The sequence below is a fragment of the Haliotis rubra genome, unplaced genomic scaffold, assembly GCF_003918875.1.
Source record: "Haliotis rubra isolate DU_JTF1 unplaced genomic scaffold, ASM391887v1 Scf694, whole genome shotgun sequence".
In the NCBI taxonomy this organism is placed as follows: Eukaryota; Metazoa; Mollusca; class Gastropoda; order Lepetellida; family Haliotidae; genus Haliotis; species Haliotis rubra.
In genome coordinates this window covers 217,994-239,224 of record NW_025767406.1, presented here as the reverse complement: position 1 = coordinate 239,224, position 21,231 = coordinate 217,994, and the positions used below count along the sequence as shown (strand labels likewise).

The following is a 21,231-nucleotide window of genomic DNA, read 5'->3' as shown; positions in this document are numbered from 1 at the left end:
AGTTACCGGTTATTCAAATCCATTTGCAAATGTAACTTGAGTATGGTTCATTTTGTGAAAATGTATCTAGGGAAGCATAATAATAAAATATTCAAAGTGAAATTACGTCTATGTTTCATAGTACCATAAACACATACCTTCAGTTAGAGAGGGTGATCTTTTCTTCCAGGAGTGGTCGTGACACGTTCCTCTCTCAACAGCCTAAATGGATAAAACAAATCAATTAATATACAATCTATTTGCTATATTTTCAAAATTGTAGTTTATTTTTCGATAGACACTTATTTTACTTCACCAACCTTTGAAAATAGTTCGTGCAAAACTGTTTATACAGTCAGGGGACTTAAATATACGTCAGTCGGCAAAATTCTCATAGACTTGCATGCTATTTTAGTGTAGCTATGTAATTTTCATTAATTCAGTTTTCCATATTTGGTTGTCAAATTATGCAGGCTGTTAGGAAATAATCTTGGTCACAGATACATAATTTTCCGCATTGTAGTTACATGAGCAACATATATACAACATTGCGTATTCTTTCCCATAGACCGCCATGTTTAAAATTGCCATAACCATGACACGCATTGAATTGAAAATAAAACGGAAATTATGTCTTTGAAGCTGAGATGATTCAGAACCCATGTGCAAAATATGAACAATATCAAACGGATATCAAATAAATTCAAGACATATTTCTAGCTGCACCAAATTAACATGTAAGTCGAATAATGCATAGTGGCGAATACCTATGGCCACTGGCTGTAATTCGATAGATTAGCTTGTTTACCAATCCGGATTATCTGTACGTAAAGTAAATAATTCATAAAACGTTATTTGACAACAAAACAAATTGGTCTTACCTGACAGGGTCGTGGTACTGCGAGTTTTTCGCAGCCATTTCCATCTTTTCTTTTCCAGGTAGCGAATTTCTCTTCAGTGCTTTGAGGAAAACTGAGGCGGCTTTGAAAATCGCGACTCGCAAAGGCTCACGGGAAAAACACTTTGTTGTTGTTTTTCAATCTAAATCTAACATTACAGTTTGACAATATCTTTCCGCGTTATACAACAAAATAAACATACACTATACATAAAATGTCAGCTGTGTGTTTTATAATGATTTAGGTAGTCTCGCGTGGACGTGATCCGGTCGCCATTGTTTTATTTGTTTACATTGCCGACATCAAAGGGACCGTGAAAGGTGGAAATGAGCAGATTGAATGTGAGTACCCAACAGTGGGCTTGTATGGGCTTAAGGGTCTTCTCATCGCATTATGGGCACCTAATTGCTCCTCCTCGGTGTCAAGCATCAACATGTAGGCCTAGAGAAGTGAATAAATCTGAAAACATATTTACGTTACTTTAAAAGTCCTCATCGAGCTCCATGAGTCCTACTCATGAGAGATTGTGTTAGTGGCAAATGGGTGATTTTCAAAACCCTGTCAGGAGTAGGCAATATACGTTCTGCTGGACGTAAAACTTCACCAGGTAAGTAATTAACCTATTGAGCTCAAAACATGCACATGTATTAGACATGCTTATATCATGTTCATTCTTTTTCAGTTCTACACGTAGATCTACGTACATTCCCTGTATTTTAACTTTACTTATCTAATTATATGTGATGTCAGCTCAATATATCTACGTGAGCGAGTTTAGTATTACGCCGCACTCGGCAATATTCAACTATATGGCGGTATTTATCCAATTATACCAGTACATCTTTTTTATCATTTTATTACCATTAAAACAATTATAACATATACTTTACACTCATAGCTTTGTGTAATAATTTAGGTAATCAATTATTGAACCTCTTAGCCTTACAATGCATCGACACAAGTCACGTATAACATTTCTAAAAGAATCATTGTTTCAATTATTTGATTTACAGATACGTATTGTGGATCCACTGACTTGTTGGAGATTGACAAGAGGCTTGGCTTGGTAATCATTTATAGTTACACCATACCATGCTCTAATTTCATTAAAAATCTTAAAACAATATTTTTATTCATCGGCATTTAGTCAAAAACAAGTAAACACTAAATAGATACATAGAATAAATTTCTTTATCTTTGTGAAAAATATAATCACTCAAAATGTAACAGTGCGTGGATTCCAGTGTAACCATAAGTTTAACATATGTTATATATGGGATTACACTAACATAAGTTAAGATATGTTGATATGTTTTCAGTTCAAAGAAAAAGACCAGTTTTCTGTCCGCACTGCCAGTCGTTTGTTTCAAGGAAACAAGGAATCGTCTGGAATGGACGGCAGTTTCTCATCAGGTTAGTCCAAATACTTCACTTCATAGGTTTCATTTAACGACTTCAGTTTGATCTATCCCATTGCTATCCATCATATATCAATAATGAATATATTTAATTATTGTAATTTGTTTGATTGGCATTTAGAAGTTGGTGACAAATAAGAAAGTAAGAGTTTATGGATAACAACTTTATTATATATGATGCGACGTTTCGGTATGGATTCTTATACCGTTGTCGAGCAAGAGTGTAATTATTGTATACCAGATGCGTAACTGTAACTGAAAGTGAATAAGTTGTGTTACACATTTTACAGTTTTAAAATTAAATTAAAGGTCACATAAAAATAATATTTTATGTTACTATATTGCTGGGAATGTTTCCTTAGAGAGTTGATAAAACTAAGAAATACCCACGATTTTTCATTCATGGGAAATGTTAGGTTTTGTATGCTTTTCTCAGTTGAGTTGGTCATTTCAATTTGAATAAGATCACATATATAATTATGTGTTACATTCAGTGTTTAAAACATAATTCGTATCTATTTAAAATATGTATGTACCGTTTTACATATGCTTCGATTTCAATTGGCGATTTGGTAGTAGATGTTACCTTGAATATGAGTACAGTAACAGTAATAAATATTACAACAATTTGCTTCAGAATACTGGGTTGGCTGCTATTTTCTGGTACCAATCAATAAAATAAGTGACATATGTCAAATGGAAGATACAATATACATGTATACTACATATCTTTCCTTTGTGATTGTGAAAAAAAAATATTTTGGTTACATATACAAATTAGTCGTTCTAATTATATAATTTCATTGTGATCAGATGTACCACTGTGCATGTTTATGAATATGTATAAATGTGTTACTTTGGCTGTTTTGCAGTTTTACTAAGCATTGTATGTATTGTATTTGCAGGATGATGAAGAGTCTGTGTGGGATGATAAGGATGGCAACGATGTTGTGCCAGACATCAACCAGGACTCTTCATATTCACCCACAAATCTTAAGTAGAGCATACACCATCTGTTTGCGGTTGTGGACTGGTTCAAGCCTTGTTGTAATCAACTTGGTTATATTTCCCCTTTCTTTGTGTGGCAAAACTCAGGCTCAACTCAAGGCTCTGCGTCATATGTACCACATCAGAGGATTGTTGGCTGCTCAGTGTGAGTGCAACAGAAGCTTCATGGTTGTAAGCAAGTTGCCAAGTCTTTACTATGTGAGATTGTTAGTGTGTATATGTTAAGATACATTGAGACAGCTTCAAATGTACACTAATTTCATGTATATGTATATGGGCCCATGACCTTTCATACAATAAACATTTGAATTTGAATTTGAAATCTGTTTTATAAATACCACAGCAAATATGCAAATATTTCATCATATGCATAAAATGTTGTAGGGTTTTGACATATTTGTATTTGCATATTCATACAGAATTTGTTTTCTCCAATGCTGAAAATTCCCTTTTGATATGGGCATGCATGCATGCATGCATACATACATACATACATACATACATACATACATACATACATACATACAGACAGACAGACAGACAGACAGACAGACAGACAGACAGACAGACAGACAGACAGACAGACAGACAGACAGACAGACAGACAGACACACAGACACACAGACACACACACACACACATTGTTGAGTACTGTTGAAATGTGAGCTATTCACAATAATGAAACAGATGAATCATAACAGTGCATGTGTCACTGTGTTTGTTGTTTTTCGGGTACAATGTAATAAATTGTACATTCACAAGTTATGCAGAATGGTAGTGAGTGAGTTGCATAGTCACATCGGTAGCCATATCGTGACTATGAAAGTCGTAACTCTAAATTTGTAAATGTGTACATGAAATAAAAACAAACTTATATACTTACCTGTCTTCGAAGGACAGTAAAATAACTAATCTATCACAAATGTACACTAAAAACTGGCATGTAACCATAAACACTTTACCGGTACAGTATAAAAATGAGCTATAGATTGCCAACACCTGAAGGTTGATCAACATACTAGGGACTACGGCACGAACAGTACTTTTGCTTCCTGCATTGACCCTAACTGGATTCTGTAAAGCAGAAATTATCTTGCAAATGTAACAATAAGTAAATATAGTCCCCCAATGGAACAAAACAAAGCTAATTATAAGTTTGCCATTTCATCTAAGCTGAAACCAACAGAAACCTAGCGGAAACCTACATTACCCAGTATCCAATAGGTTTCCGCAATAGCGGAAACAAAGTCATTTCTCTTTGAATGTTTCAGCGAACTGAAACTAAATGGAAACGCATAATGATAGTTTCCAGTTGTAGAAACTGTGTAAACGAAGATGTTAGCAAATTAAACATCATGATTCACGTAAACTGTTTGTATGAAGAAATTAGATTTGTGAAATCTCTTCATTGCTGTAGATTCTCCCACAAGGGATATTTGGACTAGCGTAGGGAAATAAGGTCTATGTTTGTGATGCTAGACGATTGGATTCGGCTTGTTGAATTTAAACCTTTTTGGCTTGGTTATTATGTGGTCAAATATTTCAACGGAGACTTCACATTGACTGTCGCCGAAGAGCGTCGCTGTTGGCGCTTTTGGTTTACTAAATGATTGTTCAGACAATTAAGTTAACACATTTAACTTGGAGCATTTCACGTTCAGTGAGGGTCTTTTCCCTTCTTAACTTCGTATCGAGCATGGTGCTTCTACCATGAGAACCCAGAAGCCCAAGATAACGTAAGCTTTAATCCTTTTAATTATCCAATGTAAAATTTATAGGATGAAAAATAAACTTCATCAGTTAATACTTGATAGTTTAAAGAATTTTATAACTGAAAATGATTGCTAACAGAATACTTTATTCCGTCGAACGGAAGGTATACTCTGCAACAAAAGAAACGCTAAAGTGGTTTCCAGATGTATGCTTTATGCATGATATAAATAATTAACTGATCATTATAAATTGTTCACATTTGGAAAAGGTCATTGTCACTGACCGAGTTTCATTAAAGGTCACATGCAACCAAAAAATCAAACATAATTAAAACACAATTATCACTTTTTTCATGACATATAATATGCATTGCTGATTATGAAAAAACATATAAACAAAATTATAAGCGTATAATCGCAAATCAAAAGTGCAATATTTTGTACTTGGGTTTACCCCTCGAAACGAAGCAGCCGGATACCGAACCCAGTCAGAGCGGGTGGGTGTGCACTCAAGTGTAACGGCTGGTTCATTAGCAGATGCCGCCTTCAAGGCTCATTGTGTGTGTATATATAGAGATGTCGGGTTTTGTAAATACATGCTCATTTGTTGTGTATAACATTTTGCAATCAACAGACATCATAACATGTCATGTGTTCAAGTATCACACCTGCCTGTCTGTGTAATTACATAATGTGATAGAGACCGAACTCGGGCCATAAATCAATGCGTTTTGTCTATGGTGTATAGCCTGATTGGTGTTAAGTTCAAATTGCATGTGGTCAGTGATCGCAGTTGTGTATTGAATATTGTCATTAGCAGACAGGCAGGCAGACACACAGGTGTCAATAAAACAAGATATTGAGTTTTGTCTGTGACAACGACATATCTATATCACAGTTAGAAATTGTGTTAACGCTAAATAATGACATTGCTTTTAAGTATCGAACTGAGAAAGTGACTCGGTAAGAAGAACGTGTGGTGAAATAGACAAATGAAATTATATAAACAGTTTATTTACTGTCATAACATATAAAAAGCTCGCGCCTGTGAGATATCAACAAAACATTATGAAAATAGCTCACACCAAAGTCTTCACCGAGTATTCACCAGACAGCCCGCTTCCAAGTTGCGCGAACCTATTTCACTGCGCACGTGCTATGAGCGCAGCCCAGCTGTTGAAACCCGTATTCCCCAGAAAAGTCTGGGGAAAATTAGTGAAACGTTTGAACTCCGATTTCGCGCGGTTTTTTTCATCGCGTTATTTTTCAACTTTATAAGTTGAATTTGCATTTTTGACGCTTTGTTTCGGTAAGTCCATACCGAAAGGTATCAGAATCTGCAAAGTTGTGTTTTACGTTGCATGTGACCTTTAAGAAATTAAGACCCGTGAAGGTCCGGATTGGAATTGATCTTCAGTAACCCATGCTTGTGGTAATAGGCACGGGATCGGGTGGTCAGGCTCGATGACTTGGTTGACACATGTCATCGGTTCCCAATTGCGCAGATCGATGCTCATGCTGTTGATCACTTGATTGTCTGGTCCAGACCCGATTATTTACAGACCGCCGCCATATAGCTGGAATACTGCTGAGTGCGGCGTAAAACTCAACTCACTCACTCACTAATTAAGGCACACATGAAAGTATGTCAAGGTGAAGGTCATCTGCCCTCAATATTTGGTATGACCCCCATGAGAGTCCAGAAAGGCCTGGCATCGTCGCCCTATGGAACCAGTGAGATTACAAGTTATGACATGGGAAATGTTTCCGGACTCTTCCTTCAGTGCTTGTTCCAACGGTGGAAGTTCTGACGCGACGTTGATCAAGTGCATACCATGGAATTTCGATGGTGTTCAGATCCGGAGACTTTTGAAGCCATGGCTGTACTTGGGTGTTGTGGTTTATCAAAAGGGCCGTTGTCAGTCTTGCCGTGTGAGATCGGGCGTTCAAAGTGTTAATGGGAAGCGGAAGGCAATTTATGTTGCACGTTCATACCATGTTGGTGTGTTGGGGTTTTTGCGTTCCCCACTTTTTGTACATTTTGACCATATTTCATTCTTTAATCACAAATTAGAAATTCTTTTTGAATATTTATGTTATACTAACATCAGCAAATCCCGTCAGATATTTCCATTTTTTTTCTATTTTTGCGTTTTTATTTTATTTTTGCAGAGTATATGTTAATCTCATTGCGTGTCCAAAAGTGTGAATGTCCCAAAGCAGCATGGGATATATCTTGTTACACCCTAAAATCAGATTATGTTCCAAAACTTCCATTTCGTCTCGAAAACAGTGTTGAAAACAATTAGGTTATGTTCTTTTTTTTCTCCCAAAATATATATAAGTCTGGAACCACTTGGGTTTTGAAACTTAATTAACACTCCCGGATAAAAAGCCAGTTGAATCCCTTTCTGTCCAATCCGCTTCCAATTGATGCATTGAACATTGACACGATCAAAATTCTAAAAAACATTCTTGTCGGAAGAAATATGTGCCTTTGGGTTTAATTGCGTTTTCTTAATTGGTTTCACAAGTTGTATTACCTGTTCAAAATATAATTAGCTGGATTGGAAAGTTCAGATATACATATTTCATCAAAATATCTCCTCTTACAGAAAGTTCATGCATGAAGTTAAATTTCTAATTAAGGGAAAATATAGAAACTGAATTGGACCATTTCTGTGTTCCAATTTAAAACTATTAGGACTTGAAGCCCGAAATATATTGAACCTGTCAACGTGCAGATGTAATGATAAACGCAGTACCATTCTCATTAAAATCAAATGTTTTACTCTGGTGTGGTACCTCATTGAGTAAAGATCGGAGGACACGTATCAGAGGTCAAATGAGGAAACTTTGCAATAAGCAAGCCAGAGTCGACGTATGTAAGTTCTTGGTACTTGTGAACAGAACTTCCGACAACCTTATTTCATTTCAACATCTCGAAAACTGATATAATCGAGATGTTTCTATTTCACAACATAATAATAATAATGGTAATACTGATGTTTATTTCTATAGCGCTAAATTCCATAAACCAAGTGCATGCACAAAGCGCTTACAAATTGAAGATAGAGTTCCACAGTTCATTATTACCTCGGATAACCAAAGCTGCTTGTGAGGCGCTAGAAGGTTATAGTCACATGATTTATCCCACCGGGTACCCATTGTCTGCTTGATGAACTGAGATACTGTTGAACAGAGACGCTTGCCTAAGGTGAGACCGCATGTATCACTTCGTTGTGGGGCAAAAAACGGTTATGTTCATGTGGAATTTTTTCGCGTCATGTTTTTTTCTGAGCGCCGTGAGATGGACTGTTGGGCATGTCTATACTCTGGGCATACGTTTGCATAAATTTAAATTGCCAAATCGCTGAAGTAAATTTGGAACAACAACGCGTGAGCATAACCAGTCTCGATTATCCACTGAAACAGATGATAAAATGTATATTAATGGATCACTGAAAGTAGGGACGGTGAGGTAGCCTAGCGGATAAAGCGTTCGTTCGTCACGCCGAAGACCCGAGTTCGATTCCCCACATGGGTACAATGTGTGAAGCCTATTTCTGGTGTCCCGAGCGGTGATATTGCTGAAATATTGCTAAAATATATTCACTGAGAGTAAGCGAATATGGCTAGGATGACCTGCTATCAATGTTGCTCCCATCTACTGAATGTTGCCGACCACTTCAATAATAGGGCCATACGACAGAAGCAGTACTAGGGCCATACGACAGAAGCAGTACTTGGGTCATACGACAGAAGCAGTACATGGGTCATACGGAAGAAGCAGTACATGGGTCATACGACAGAAGCAGTACATGGGTCATACGATAGAAGCAGTACATGGGTCATACGACAGAAGCAACTCTTGGGTCATATGACAGAAGGAGTACATGGGTCCTACGACGGAAGCAATACTTGGGTCATACGACAGAAGCAGTACATATGGGTCATACAACCGAAGCAATTCTTGGGCCATACGACAGAAGCAATACTGTGGTCATACGGCAGAAGCAATACTTGGGTCATACGACAGAAGCAGTACATGGGTCATACGACAGAAACAATACCTGGGCCAGGACCATAAGGACATAGGCTGACATCTGACGTCCTACCCATCATTCCGATGCGATCAGCGTTCGCCATTCTGTGAAGTTGTCCTCCGATTCTGATGCAAAGATCATTAAATATTCTATTTTGATGAGATGATATTTGATTGGGTTTTTTCTGTTTCAGGTTAGACTGACCCCTGACCCCTGACCCCTGACTTCCAGGATCTGCCCGGCAGGCTGTGACCATGTCACGTGACAACCATCCCTCCAGACGTGTCTGAGCACTTTCAGACTATCTTCTCAAGACTCCACAGACTACATATTTTCGAATCTTCAACATATCTGTTCTTCACTGGGGTGGCAGACAAGAGTGACAGCCTAATATCAGCCAAGAGATATATTCATCCGATAACTAAACATGACGGACGGCATGCTGGTTACTTCGCGGAAGATGCTGGACTGTCTATACGCCTGCAGGAAGAAGATACTTCGGACTCGATAAGTCATTGTACAGCTGTAATGTTTAAGATTTTGTGCAATTCTGAAAAAGAAGCAAATACATAACTTTGTCGAAGAGTATGAGGCAGCGTGACGGATATTGAACTGTCACTGGAAGCCTACTGTCTACCAGAATATACCGTAATGACCTCCAAACTACCCTTGCACGTTACGTTTAATTCAATACTCAACTCTAACACCACTGCATTGGATGTATGGATTAAATTCTGTGATGATCATTTCAGACGCTGTTTACAATGTCAAAGTATATTTTTGTGATATGTACAAAGAATTATTAAGCTTAAATAGGTTGTGTCCATTCACATATTTTAGCTTCACCTAATAAGAAAATATTCCATGAATAACACTTAGATTTAAAAATGGGATACTTTATCTTCCTTTTACAAAAAATACGATAATGTTAATAGTCGCTATGTCGTACTCGTTTAATATATATCGAAATGTACAATCAAAATCCAGTTTTTTAATAACGAAAAATCTTTGATATTTGAAAAATTTTGTGATGTCCGACTAAGCAATATACAAACTAAGAACTGGATGTACAAGATGGTACTGAATGATAATTAGATGAAATGGACACAACCTGTTTACCGGAAGATACAAGAAGATTTACTCATTAAAAGTAAAATTCAAATATACAAAATCATGTTAGAATCAATTTTTTAAAGAAATTATTGAATAATTCAAACACAGTTGCAATAAAGTTTAAGTTAAGCAATCCCAGTATGTGTTCAAGGGTGTTTGTTTACACCAAACCACAACACCAAACCAACGGCATCACACAATAGTGAACATTACTGAATGACAAGACTGACTGACTGAGTATGGTTTTACGCCGCTTTTAGCAATATGCCAGCAACATCACGGCGTGGGACATCAGAAATGGGCTTCACACATTGTACCAATGTGGGGATTCGAACCCGGGTCTTCGGCGTGACGAGCCAACGCTTTAACCACTAGGCTACCCCACCGCCCCTGAATGACAAGAGATTATAAGTAGTAGGTATATGCAACTAAGAGCGAGTGAGTTTAGTTTTACGCCGCAATCAGTAATATTCAAGCTATATGGCGGCGGTCTGTAAATAATCGAGTCTGGACCAGACAACCCATTTATCAACAACATGAGCATCGATCTGCGCAACTGGGATATGAAAACATGTGTCAACCAAGTCAGCGAGCCTGACCACCAGATCCCGATAGTCGCCTCTTACGTCAATCATGGGTTATTGAAGATCAATATTCTAACCCGGACTTTCACGGGTCATATGCAACTAAGAAGATTTTGTAATGAGGCTAAGTTTGGATATCGTCATTCCATACTGTATGTCTCTATCCAACTGACACACATTGGGGGAATTTGACACCATTAGGTTTGAGTCCGACTCGATGGCCCGATGCAAAACATAATCAAATTACACCCAGGTGCGAGAGAGTGAGTTTAGCTTTACGCCGCTTTTAGCAATATTCCAGCAGCATCACGGCGGGGGACACCAGAAATGGACTTCATACATTGTACCCATGTGGGGAATCGAACCCGGGTCTTCGGCGTGACGAGCGAACACTAGGCTACCCCCACCGCACCAGGTGCGAGAGAAGAGTTATGGGAACTTACAAGAAATATAAAGATGGACCTGGATAAGGCAGCGTTATTGACAGAAGATACACTGGATAATCGAGGGTGAATGGCAAGAATAACTGCTGAAGCTTCCATGATATAGGTACCTACATCTGTTTGTTTGTTTGTTTGTTGTTTAACGTCACACTCAGCAATATTCCAGCTTTATGGCGGTAGTTGTAAAAACCGACTCTGGACCAGACATTCCAGTGATCAACAACATGAGCATCGATCTACGCATTTGGGATACGATGACCTGTGTCAACCAAGTCAGCAAGCCTGACCACCCGATCCCTTTAGTCGCCTCTTACGACAAGCATGGGTTACTGAAGATCAATATTCTAACCTGGATCGTCACGGATGGTGCCCACATTTAGCATGACGAATTTAGCTCCAGCTTATATGCTACGACTGGTGCAAGCCCATGTTATATGCATGCCCACTGGATCTCTTCTGCCTCGGAATCTCCATCAGCATTCCTGAGAGGAAGGACAGAGTGTTCCATCGGTAGTCACGGTATGTGCTGAGCTGGTTGAAGTCAGACCTACGGCATACGGTCTTTGATCAAGGTTACAACAATCAAGGCCTCAGCCATCTTTCAAAAGGATTATTGCTAACATGCTGATGACATTTCGAAAGTTGAAATATTTAATGCAGCATATTCATTTGTTAGGTTTCTCCAAAACATTTGTTCATGACGCACGTCATTCTGGTAACGAAATCTTACATTAGCAATCCACTGGCAGTGAGTTCACTGGCGGATCACATTAATTTATGAATGATCATATGCATTTGTACGATATCTCTTCTAAAGGCAGAATTCATTTTACGATCCATACCATATATTGTGCATGTCCATGTATAACTATCAAATAGTGATGTTGCCAGATGTTCCCGAAAAGTACTTGTTCATTAACATCTGTCACAAACACATGCAAGAAAAGCCACAAATCTCTTACCATATCCACATCCACAATTCTTTGCTGAACCCCACATGGGTACAATGTGTGAAGCCCATTTCTGATGTCCCCGCCGTGATACTGCTGGAATATTGCTAAAGGCAGCGTAGAACTAAACTCACTCACTCTCTGATGAAAGCACGGTTGTTTGTGATTACAAATTACTATCAGATATTAATAATACCAGGTGATCTGATTGTCGCACCCCTCAAAAACATATGTAAAAACAAGTAAAAAAATAAACCTGATATAATATAGAAACGTATGATACATACGGAAGAGAGTTCTACGGATGTCAACTTCTTTATTATGAGGAACACAGCGTTTCTAAGTATGTCCTTACTCCAGTTCTATGGATGTCAAGTTCTTTATTATGCGGAATACAACGTTTCTACGTATATCCTTACTCCTGATGAAGGAGTAAGGATATACCCACAATCATTGTGTATATCTTTAATCATGATGAAGAAGTAATGATATACTTAGAAACGTTGTGTTCCTCATAATATAGAAGTTGACATCCATAAAACTCTCTTCCGTATGGATATCACTTCTAATGCAATTCAAAGACCCGTATGGTACGACTCCAAATATGGAATTACATCGGACATTATGCCAGTCACTGATGAGTCAGAGTTTCTGAGTGTCCTGGGTCCCGATCCACAAAGCGTTCGTAGCGCTACGATATTCGTAAGTCTACGGTAAACTGTTCAGTTACGACAGGTCGTAACGTTACGAATGCTTTGTGGATCGGGACCTCTCAGGCCTTCAATGTTGTAGCCACGATCGAACAACATCTGAGGAGTCGAATGACGTTCTTTGAAATCTTAAAAAAGACTTACCTTTTTGTGAAATGTAAACACCAAAGTCTGGAGCGGCTAGCTCGACATGAAGGGAAAGTTCTCTTTTGGACAGTTGAAGGTATGATCCTCTTCTCATAAGGCATTTGGAGAGTTTTTTGTCACTCTGAATCTCATGGATGCAAAGATCTAAATATACCACACAGGAAGCGATGTCACCTGTGTTCTGTTACAAGTTCAGGTAAGTAAATCATTGAAAGGAAATTGGCTCTTTGTGTTATTGTCATTTCCTGAAACGGAAGTTATACTTTTTTCCACAATACCTTGTTCTGATTATGCCAACAGAAATTCTGACTCATATGCATAAGGACGCAGATTCGCAAAGGAGGAGAGCTTCTGGTGCTCATCGGGGTGCCTATTTCTCACCCCCAAATTATGATGTTATCATTGAAGTATCATTTCCCAGTTCAATAAAAGGGACTCTCTGATCATTTTATGATGTGATGTAATCTGAAGTAATATGCTGAGCATATTTTACGAACTAGTGTCTTTGATTACGTGGCCGCTACGTATCTGCTCAATACACACTTGCAGGACGGACATGGGTGTCATGTGATCTAATGAGTCAGTGAGTGGCTATGGTTTTACGCCGCTTTTAGCAATATTCCAGCAATATCACGGCGGGGGACACCAGAAATTGGCTTCACACATTGTACCCATGTGGGGAATCGAACCTTGCTCTTCGCGTGACTAGCGGACGCTTTAACCACTATGCTACCCCACCGCCCCGTGATCTGATGACATCAAGAGGAACGTAGGTCGCTGTTCCGCGAGACCGCACCTGTCATTAATTTGTTTAAATGTAATTGGTTTTAGAAAACAGTACTTCAGATATGTAGACGCACAGTGATATGCAATAAAGGGCAAATACAGTACCATAAAAACGTACTAGGGGCGTTCATTAAAGATTTCCCCTGACCCACTTCTGGTTTTCACATGTTGCTGAAACTTCATGTGAGTAATGACACATATGTCTATGGGTCACGAGGAAATTTCCAGCATTGAACTATGAAAGCTATTTCTTTGACAAGCGTTATATTGAAGTAAGGTGTGACAATGGAGCCAGTTGAGTACCGAGCAGTGATCAAGTTTTTGTACTTGAAAGGTCGGACACCCAAAGAGACCTTTGATGAAATGAAAGCAGCTTCTGGGGAGGATGCCCCATCGTATGACGTAGTTAAACACTGGCATCGCCAGTATAAATGTGGTCGGAAATCTGTGGAAACGGCTCCCATTCCTGGTCGACCTCATTCAGCCATTGATGAAGACACTGTCCGTCAAGTGGAGACTGCCACTGCACATGCATAAGGTGTCTGCACGATGGATTCCCGGGTTGCTCACATCTTTTCAGAAGCAGGAACGAGTCAGTTGCTCAAAGGCTCTTTTGGACATGTGCCAAGAAAGGCAAGCTTTTTCGACAGACTTATCACATACCATGCACCATCTGACTTCCATCTCTTTCCAACTATGAAGTCATTTTTGAAGGGAATGATGATGAAACATCAAGCCAATTCTTTATAGTTGCATAAAACGAGGGGAGAAGTGTGTAACTCTTGGTGGTTGCTATGTAGAGAAGGACTAATAACTGTGCCATGTTTCGTTCCACTAAGTCCACTGCAAGTGGGTCAGGGGAAATCTTTAATGAACGCCCCTCGTATGTTACACGTAGACCTGACTGAACTGATTACTAATTGTCGAGGGGCGGTGGGGTATCCTAGTGGTCAAAGCTTTCGCTCGTCATGCCCAAGACCCGGGTTCGATTCCCCACATGTGTGAAGCCTGAAGCCCATTTCTGGTGTTACCCGACGTGATATTGCAGGAATATTGCTAAAAGCTGCGTAAAACAAAACTCACTCACTCACTCATTATTTAATAAATGATATATATTTGTTTGCATTTGAAGACAATGGAAGGTTAACGGGGAGTTGAGATTTGGGAGAAACCGAAAGTAAAATGTAAGGAAATGGTCTCCATCTTCTATATAGTTCAGCAAGCTCTGAAGTCTCTTCTGGTTGGTATCGTGGTAATACCCGGAAACCTCTTCAGGTTGGTATCGTGGTAATATCCGGAAACCTCTCCAGGTTGGTATCGTGGTAATACCCGGAAACCTCTCTGGTTGGTATCGTGGTAATATCCGGAAACCTCTTCTGGTTGGTATCTGGTAGGTTGGTATCGTGGTAATACCCGGAAACCTCTTCTGGGTGGTATCGTAATATCCGGGTAATACCCGGAAACCTCTTCTGGTTGGTATCGTGGTAATACCCGGAAACCTCTTCTGGTTGGTATCGTGGTAATACCCGGAAACCTCTTCTGGGTGGTATCGTGGTAATACCCGGAAACCTCTTCTGGTTGGTATCGTGGTAATACCCGGAACCATCTTCTGCTTGGTATCGTGGTAATACCCGGAAACATCTTCTGGTTGGTATCGTGGTAATACCCGGAAACATCTTCTGGTTGGTATCGTGGTAATACCCGGAAACCTCTTCTGGGTGGCATCATGGTAATACCCGGAAACGTCTTCTGTTTGGTATCGTGGTAATACCCGGAAACGTCTTCTGGGTGGTATCGTGGTAATACCCGGAAACCTCTTCTGGTTGATATCGTGGTAATACCCGGAAACCTCTTCAGGGTGATATCGTGGTAATACTCGGAAACCTCTCATGAGTGGTATCGTGGTAATACCCGGAAACCTCTTCTGTTTGGTATCGTGGTAATACCCGGAAATCTAGGAATCATACTAGGTATCAACACGACCTGCATTGACATGCATTTCTAGAAAGAGACCTTTACCAAAAAACATCTGTCATTCTCGCATTAAATTTGTCATCAGCTAAAGCACAGCGTTTTGCTTTGTCGAATTGTGTCTAAAAAGGAATGCCTGAAACCTATGCCTCCCTGTTAGAGTGAATGAGTATCGTTTTACGCCGCTTTTAGCAATATTCCAGCAATATCACGGCGGGGGACACCAGAAATGGGTTTCACATTGTACCCATGTGGGGAATCGAACCCGTGACGAGCGAACGCTTTAACTACTAGGCTACCCACCGCCCTCTTCCCTGTTCGAATCCCAGATACATATAAATTACGTTTCTAGGTTTCTCCGCACCATTCCGTGGTCGTGAATTCTACCAAAGTCATAAACGCCAACGACCTTCCTCAATGCTTTCCTACCACGCCAAGCTGAGACGACGTGGAATTGCGTTGATACAGCGTAAACGTTAACTCACTCACTCTCTCTCACTCTCCTCCACCTCGTTCACTCACTCATTCGCTGTTGTAATCGTAATAATATAACGTAGCAGCTGAACACATGATGCATGTGGATATGTCCTCTAATCATTACCCTTACGCTGCCACAAAGAACCGCCATGTTGAAGACTGTTGTAGTGCTCGTTGTACAATTTACCCTACTAGGTTCCGCCAATTAGCTTGGAGCTGGCTAACTGCCGCGTTGTACCAGTAATGGCAGGCCAAGCACGGGTCACTCATCAGACGGAGGCAGCTTGGGCTACGACTCCTCAGACCGTGGAGCTGCCAACGAAATACAGAAACATGTGAAACAGATCGATACGTGTTCTCTAGATAACCCAACGTCTAACAATCAAAGCCATTCTTTTACTGTGATCTTGTGGAAAAGGTAGAGCTACATCATAATGTTTACAGTATTTCGAGATACACAATTTAGGTCCGTGGCCTAGGGGTCTGCATTGAGATGAGAAGATCGTTGGGTCGATTCGCGAAGGCTTCACACCGTCATTAAAAATGTTATTTGTTGTTTCCCTGGCTGGCGCTCGGCATTAAGGGAGTCCATATACTGAGTAGGGTATCCATGTTAATATTTGGTTCAGCGCAATACAACCGGCATTAGTTTCTATCAGTACAGGGTGGTGGGGTATAACCCAGAATCGGGGTGATATGGTAGCACAGTGGTTAAAGCGTTCGCTCGCCATGCCGAAGACCTGGGTTCGATTCCCCACATGCGTACATGGCTTCATGTGTGATGCCCATTTCTGGTCTCCCCCGCAATGATATTGCTGGAATATTGCTAAAAGTGGCGTAAAACCAAACTCACTCACACTATCAGTACAAGCTCACACACGCACGTGCGCACAGACATAAATGTTTGAACAAATCAAACTTTGGTGAACCATTTACAAATGCTTTAATAAGACTAAACATTGTTTTAAGCATGTGTCGTATACCTTTCGATAAATATGTGTTTTGCAATACAAAAACATGCTGGTCTATGGACAACATTGATTAAAGTTTCAAATTTCTCAAAAGGCTCTTTTTTCATTTTTCCTTCCTCAGCATGTGAATATGAAAACCGCTTCTTACAGTTTGCACTAATGACCATTAATGGTTTCTGTACAAATATCCAGAAATAAAATCATACATATTCAGTAATGCTTCACCATGTTGTAAACATGTACCTAACCTCGGAAAGCATCCGGAAATGTTAGCAATACCGTGCTATGTTATTGAGTTGATTGTGTTCTATTTTTATCAGCTAAAAATATTTCATACAAAAATACTCGGTATTACGTTCAAACTGTGCTGTAAATGACCCCAACGTACTATAATCCCCCACTAAATCAATGCGTTATTGAGAGCTAGTGATTACCTAATATCCGTTCCATGACTACTAATCCTTTAATTGATCTAAACAAATTTGTTATGATATTCAAGGTGCATGCTCACCAAACTCACCACTTTGTAATTAAAACATATCAATCAGTGTCAATGGGTGTTCAAATATAACACTGAGGAGTGAATCGACGGAGCAGATTGTGTAGACATTCTTCCCTTGTGAAGCTGAAGCCATGGAGGCAGAGAGCATATTGTGTGGCCCTCTACGTCATTAACAGCTGAGGCGCAGGGGCTCAGTTGTTTTAGTGAATGAGTGAATATAGTTTTACGCCGCTTTTAGCAATATTCCAGCAATATCACGGTGGGGGACATCAGAAACAGGCTTCACACATTGTGCTCATGTGGGGAATCGAACCCGGGTCTTCGGTGTGACGAGCGGGCGCTTTAACCACTAGGCTACCCCACCCGACCGAACGAATTCTGCAATATTCCAGCTATAGGACGCGGTCTGTAACCAATCGAGTCTAATCAATCCAGTGATTGATATCATGAGCATCGATCTAAGTAATTGGGATACGATGACATGTATCAACCAGGTCAGCGAGCCTGACCACCCGATCCCCTTAGTTGCCTCTTACGATAAGCATGGGTTACTGAAAATCAAGTCCAACCCGGATCCTCAATGGTGCCGTTTCCACGTATCATGGTTGCAAGTTAACACTTGATAAAGTTCATCAAACATTTCTCACCTAGAAATGAATATTTTTCATATGCGCGGAGAAATCTCGACTCAAAACAAGAATGATGAAGCCAGAGAATAACCAGCCAAGCCAGAATATGATTATAGTAATGAATTCCTTATAACCAGTTGTAAATGTGGTCTGCCCTAACGGTAGCACCCGGTATCATATGGCACAATTAACCTCATTGAAAGCATTACATTAGAACGTTCAGACATATTTCCCATCTTTGCCTGTATTGTCTTGACGGAGTCCTGAACATGCTTTAAGGTGTAGATCAATAATAAACCTTCTACTTCGGTTAATTTCTATGTAAGATATAATTTTAATTCTTGAGGTACATTTTTGAATCCCCTAAAACAAGAGTTCATTGTCATGCATCAAGTGAGCGAGTGAGTGAGTGAGTACGGTTTTGCGTCTCTTTTAACAATATTACGTCGGGTGACACTAGAAATGTCCTTCACAGATTGTGGGGAATCAAACCCGGGTCTTCGGCGTGACGAGCGAAGGCTTTAAGGACTAGGTAACCTAAATTGTCCCAGAAGTGATAAGAGTCTCCGATGTTATAATCTTCCATTCATGAGAAGGTGCTGACAAACCCTAGCCTCACCGCCCCAAATCTCGTCTGAAGGATCTACACTAATACATGTATGTACACTCAACCAAACTGTCTGGTTGGATTCACATGCAAGGGCATGCAATTCGGAAACTTTAAGTTCTATTCTTGGAAACATGTTACTTTCAAACTAGCCATCAATAAACTCATAATAGACGCGACAAAACTCTCTCCACATCCATCAGAAATAAAAGAGAGGCGGTTCTACTATTCCGACTATGTCATGGGCATGTTTTTAATGAATAAATAAATAATTATGAAATAGTGTTGATCTTCATGTGATATTTTCACTCTCAGAATAGAACGTTGCTGTGTTGAATGAACAAATTTAATCGAACGAGCGGAATGGCAGAAACTTGATGTATCATGTCTCTTTTGTTAAGGATTTGAAAAACAAATTCAAACTAGGAGTGAGCTCTTTCACGTTGCGGCTTGCAATATACTGCGATCATAGTCAAATACTGTGTACGGATGTGGATTACTCAGAGGCGCCAAGAGCCGGAACTATGTAAAGGGCGTAACAGCGTAATCACAGAACGGCACTGAAGTCCAAACATGGCTTTACAGAAAAGGAGATGATGTTTCAACTCAGCCGCAGTTGTGGATGTGTACGCCATTGTGTATCATCAACTGGGTGTACTGGAGGGTGTACTCATGCCTGTCGTGATATCACTATATCAATTATCGGCTACATGGTTTCAGAAGGGATCAAACAAGACTCCGCTCGAAGCTTATCGTAAGAAAGTAGTCAGCTAAAACCTCAAATATTCCTTTGAGATAAATCCGTAGCGGAAGTATGTAAATGTTGAAAGAGGGTGCATTTATGGAGAAAATGTGCGTCTTACAGACATACTGGCGGGACCCGCTTCATCAGTAGAATGTGCTTAACTATTTATAGCTGCACGGGAACATGATACTACATTATGTGCAACTGACTGCATACAATATGTTCCCATATTTAGATTGTGAAGACTGTTATGTAGATAAAAGATGTCCGTGAGACGATGAGCAACGCTAACCAACCACGGCATGGTATTCACGGCGTTATTGTCACCCACGTCGAAACACTTAATGGCGGCATCTTTCCGTTGTGGTTAGATATAAAATGTGAATCATGAGTGAAATACGGATCCGAATTGGTTCTCGGCCCACGCTTATTGTAACATGAAACTGTACCAGGAGGCTATGTACTCGGATGAGCGAGCATCTTATGAAGACGAGGATCATATAAAAGCATACATACTAATATTTGTATAAGCCCAAGTGCGGTGGGGTAGTCTAGTGGTTAAAGCGTTGGCTCGTCAAGCCGAAGACCCGGGTTCGAATCCCCACATGGGTACAATGAGTGAAGCCCATTTCTGGTGTCCCCCGCCGTGATATTGCTGGAATATTGCTAAAAGCGGCGTAAAACCAAACTCTGTCAGTCAGTCAGTATAGCGCGAATATCCAGCTCAGCTGCTCAAAGGCGCTTTGTTTCCCTAGATCATTGGATGTCAATCTCAACGGCACATCGTATTTTCAATCTCAGCTCCCTGGGGACCATACAACTGAATGTACGCCATTTTAATCCCGGAGACAGGAGTACAGTTTCTTATTGGCGACACCTTTGTATAATTTCAGCCTGTGACCACGGAAACAAGTCTTGCAGTCCAATCCATGGGTATCGTAAAAGGCGACTAACTGGATCGGGTGGTCAGGCTCGCCGACTAGGTTGACACATGTCATCGTATCCCAATCGCGTAGATCGATGCTCATGCTGTTGATCACTGGATTGTCTCATCCAGACTCGATTATTTACAGACCGCAGTCATATAGCTGGAATATTGCTGAGTGCGGCGTTAAACAACAAACAAACACCAAATAAATAATCGGTGTGGGGCAATCCTTAAAGCCTATCTGTGAACCAGAAATAGGAGAGGTGATTCTGTCGTTGTAAAGTAGTTGTTTTATGTTCAAATATTGACATTTCAATTAAAATAAAATAGTTTCATATCGACAAATCAGCGAACAACCCATCACATATTAGCACTGCTGGACACGACAGGGTATCGTTTACGGTAGTGTTGACTCACTAAACTATCACGTTGATAGCCCAAAGTGTCACCCTATTATAACATTAATGTGAACAATATGTGTTGTTATTCATGGGAGGTAAATCAATATGTTGTGTGTCGGTAAGGTATCGTAATGACCTTGACCTTGCCTATAACTAAAGGTGCGTTCTTGGTTTATTTTTCTTTATTAATGTGATTATACAGAAA

The 21,231-nt window shown here is 39.9% G+C and overlaps 1 protein-coding gene across 1 annotated transcript in view; it reads left to right on the top strand.

Annotated features, from left to right (window-relative positions):
* The window catches only part of LOC124258465, a 95,957-nt gene extending 85,644 nt beyond the window's left edge, over window positions 1-10,313 (top strand). The window contains exon 11 of the mRNA XM_046692564.1: window positions 9,256-10,313. The gene's annotated coding sequence lies outside the window, so the exon portion shown is untranslated. The remainder of the gene's footprint in view (window positions 1-9,255) is intronic.
* The last annotated feature ends 10,918 nt before the right edge of the window (window positions 10,314-21,231 follow it).